At 53.7% G+C, this 4,047-nt stretch overlaps 1 protein-coding gene across 3 annotated transcripts in view; it reads left to right on the plus strand.

Moving 5' to 3' along the window:
* The first annotated feature begins 468 nt into the window (after positions 1–468).
* MID2 (midline 2) overlaps positions 469–4,047 on the plus strand; it is a 167,975-nt gene continuing 164,396 nt past the window's right edge. For 2 of the 3 annotated variants that reach the window (XM_085324234.1, XM_085324236.1), the window contains exon 1: positions 469–609. The gene's annotated coding sequence lies outside the window, so the exon portion shown is untranslated. Of the gene's footprint in view, positions 610–775; positions 1,122–4,047 lie in introns of those variants that run through there. The other variant, XM_085324235.1, reaches the window with a different exon arrangement.

Below are 4,047 nucleotides of genomic sequence, written 5' to 3' on the forward strand. Positions count from 1 at the left end.
GAATATCCATCCACTTTTTGGAATTGGCAAGGGGAGGGGAACTAATCAAACCTATTTCTCAGCTGTACCAGCCAATGGAAAAGCAAACATATTAAAAGAGTTACTGCAAAGAAATTGAATCTCACCTTAAAGTATCTCCTGCACTGTAATATTGAATAAGAAAACACCCCACGGAGCTCATTTAAAGCCTCTGCCTGATGCATGTGTCTGACTGCCTCTGTATTCGCTACTGGTCTGCGTGCAAATGTTTCCGGATGCCGTGCTGTGCCCCGCGGGTGGGCCGCGGGCGGGGCGTCGCGCGGGAGCCGGCCGCGCGTGGGTGGCTCCGGGCCGTCGCTGCGCACCGCCTCCGCGAGGCGCGACGGCGGCGGGGCGGTGCCGGGAGTGGAGGGGGGGGGACCCTGCGCCGCCTCACCTGCGGCGGAGGGGAGGGAGAGGAGGGCCGGGCCGGGCCGGGAGGAGGGGAGGGCGGAGGCGGCGGGAGCGCGGCGCCCGCCTCCCGCCCCGCGCTCCGGCTGCTGCCCCCCCCGCCGCCGCCGCCGCCCCGCCGCCGCCGCCGCCGCCTCCAAGATGCCCGGGCAGCGGCGGGGAGGCTGCCGCAGCCCGCTGGTAGGTAACGGCCCCGGGGGAGCGGAGCGGGGCGGAGCGGAGCGGGGCGGCAGGCCGGGCGGGTGCGGAGCCCCGGCGCTGCAGCGAGTGGCGCAGAGCGGAGCCGGGCCCGCAGCGGGCGCGCCGCGCCGCGCCGAGGGGCGCCCGCGCCGGCAGCTCTGCCGGCTGCGAAGGGGCTTTGCCAAATGCCCCTGAGCACCTCCCGCTCCTCGGCGGGCAGCGTTAGAGGCGTTCGCCCTCGGGGCCCTTTTCGCCCTTGCCCCGGAGGAAGTTCAGGTGCGCCGAGCCTCTCCTGCAAAGCCCGATAACGCGAGGTGCAGGGAGAAGCCCCGTTTCCTTCCTGGTCATCTGTTTGCTTGCAACCGTCCTGCTGCGAAACAGCTATTTACTGCTGGTCGGCCTTCAGGCCGGCCAGCYGGAGAGGACAAACTTGCCTTCCCGCTCCACGTAAGCTCCCCGTGCCGGCCGGTTTAGTAACGGAGCATCTCCCACCCTCTTCTCTGGTTTTCCAGGTAGCGTATGCGCGTGTCACAGCCCYTCTGCCTCTCAGCCCAGCGACTACATTTTAGATCGCTGCGTTTTCGGTTTCGGGCTCCCACTGCTGTCAGCAGGCAGCCCTGTGCAGTGTGGCTGCTTGCTGGTTGCTGCAGTTTTCCTTGCTAGCAGTGTTTTCACAGCTTTGGTGGTGATAAAGTTTAGCTGAACTGAAGTTAAAAGGGATTGAATTCTCCTGAGGCAGACTTCTTCAGAAGTCTTGTAGAATTCTTGCAAAAACAAGGCAGAAACGGGCACAGGTAATGTCTCTAATACCGCTAACCCCTCTGTCTTGCTGAGAGACTGAGCAATATTTCATGGGATATTGCTCTGGCATTTTACTGACTGTGCTCTTCCTGATATTATTGCTARTCCTGAAGTCTAGCATATTTTGGTTACATGGAGTATGTGACAAGTTGTTAGAAAACGTGCCTGAGTGACACACAAGACTTGAATTGCTAGTGGCCGAGCTTGCTTTGRGTGTCTTGCCTCCGAAAACGTATCAACTCCGTATTTTATTGCTGTAATGTGCACAGCTAAAGATGTTTGTAATGTCATTCATGAAGCAAATGGCCGTTCCGTTGGATGAGAGAAGGCAAATRTGTCTTGGTGCACTACGATTTTCTCAAGTCTTGACACGTTGAGTGTTAATGACTGAAGCTCTGCCTGCTCTGGCTGGCTTTTGCCCAGGTCTTCTCCCTGCTCTGAAGCAAGCTCTAAAACCTCGACTGAGTCTTTGTTGTTGGAAGGTGGCTTTGAGGAGACCGTCTCCCTTTGAGTAGCTGCYGCAGATAGACCAAAGCTGGCAGCTCGTACCCGTCAAGGCTCTCTGCATCGGCACGGAGTCATGGAGTGTTCCTAGACAGTGTACTGTCTTACCAGTGAGGTCACTGCTGGACAGCATGCTGGGAATTTGGGAATCTGTGCCAACTGCTTGTTGTGCTGTGCATGGGACTGAGATGTGTCAAGTCGGGGTTTCAGCTGCTCTTTGAACCTTTTCATAAGGAGCACAGTGCCCTTCTATCCTCATCTCCCCCTATTCCAGTATGACCCTGGGATTTTGGGCAGAGGTGCTGAGGTTCTGCACGGCTCAGTTTGTGGTAGAGGAGGGCAAAATAGTTGGCGGATGTGGAGTAAATTGTGGAGTAATCAAAGGCGAGCTGTGAGCGCAGAGCTTTGTGACTTCTGCGGGTGCCTTGGTCTCTGTGCTGGGGTTGTCACTGCTGCGTTTAGCCTGCTAGGAAAGCACACAGAACTGTTTGCTTGGCTTTTTCTCGTGAACAAGGGAGAGGACAAGGGGACGAACACAGGTTTATTTGTGGCATTTGCCCAGTGGGCGGTAGTGTTTTAAGGCTGCGATGGTTTCTGTTCCAAGGGGCTATTCCTCAAAATTACTTCTGGGAAATGAACTCGGAAAAGGCAGTGAGCAGGATTAAAAATACAAGAAGGAAGAGCGAGTGGCAGCGACAGCAGCAGTTGCATTGATTCAGGCAGGTGGTGGTACTGCTACRGAGAACCCTGGGTGTGCCTGCTGCTTTCTGAACAACTGGAGACAGGTCTGTGCCCTGCGGAGCCTTCTGCAGCATCGGGTGAAAGCAGTGCATGCAGAGAGCTTCCTAGAAGTTACACTGCCTGTATTCTAAATCTTGCTTTAGAAAATGAAATTATGCTACAAACTTTGATGAATGCCATCCTTTGAAGTTTCCGCTTGCACATGCAGTGTGAGCCGATGGCCTCATCARCAGAGGCACAGCATGAGGGAAGGGTTTGGCTGGCAGATGGTACGATCACTTATATTTGTGTTTCCAAACAGGGGTGGGATTGTCCTTGAGACCACCAGAGAGGGTTAACTTCTTAAAATCACAGTTGTCTCACTGAATCATCTCCTCTTTGGGCTGGGGAGGTGTGTTTCCAAATCCGCACTTGAAATTTTCATCCTGAATCCCCTGGATTTTGGCTTTAGGTGGGTTTTTGTACAGTCAGTGGCTGGGGCTGCTGCTGGCAGTTGCTCGACCAGTTGGAATTAGTGTTTTTTGCTGAACAAATCCCAGCACTCACTTCCTGAGACCTGTTGCGTCTCGGGTCAGCTGCTGACTTCTGACACTTCTCACATCTCAGGGCCACTCTTCTGAAATGTGGCGTGTAGTTTGAGAAACTGTGGCTCTTGGCTGTTCTGGCAGAGCTACTGGATCTCTGCAGATCCRGAGATGTGGACTTTCAGTGCAGGCTGCACAGCCATTTCTTTAAAAGAAGGCAAAATGAAGCATGATGTGGTACCTCAGGAGAGAGTTGCTGCTTCCAGTAGGATGAAGCCACCTTCACTTACTCAGAATTTGTCTTAGACAGATTGTCTTGGACAAGCTAGCGCAGTACTTCAGGAATGATGGGGCTGTGGAAAGCAAGTGGATGTTTTGGAGAGCAGCCTCTTTAAGCTGTCTCCTGCTCTCTGATGTAGACTTAGAGAAGATTATGGTCATCCTTTATTATTATAACAGGGCTCTTTAATAACAGCTTTGGCGTGGAACCAGACAAATTTGTGACATCAATAGTCTGGATCCACTGTGTTGAGAATCTGCCTCCCTAAACCAGCTGGGGTTCAGGTGCTTTTGGGCCAACATCAAGTCCAGTGATTGCTCCATTTGCTTCCAGGCCATTTGCAGCCTGCTGAGCTGCTGAGCAATGGAGCTGTTTCCACTCTGGTTCTGGGAAGTGTCTGACATTGCTCACATACATACTGCCTGCCTAGCCCTGAACATCCTCCTTGGCAGAAAAGAGCAGCCACAGTGAGTTTTGGAGTCTGTTCTCATTGCCAGAACTCAGGTAGGGCTTTAATCTATGCTTTGTAGGCACCTGAGTAAAGTTATCTGCTGCTTTTACCTGTTTTCTTTTCTTTTTTAATCTCAA

Source organism: Rhea americana, unplaced genomic scaffold (genome assembly GCF_003343005.1).
Source record: "Rhea americana isolate MKP2758 unplaced genomic scaffold, rheAme1 scaffold_90, whole genome shotgun sequence".
Lineage (NCBI taxonomy): Eukaryota > Metazoa > Chordata > Aves > Rheiformes > Rheidae > Rhea > Rhea americana.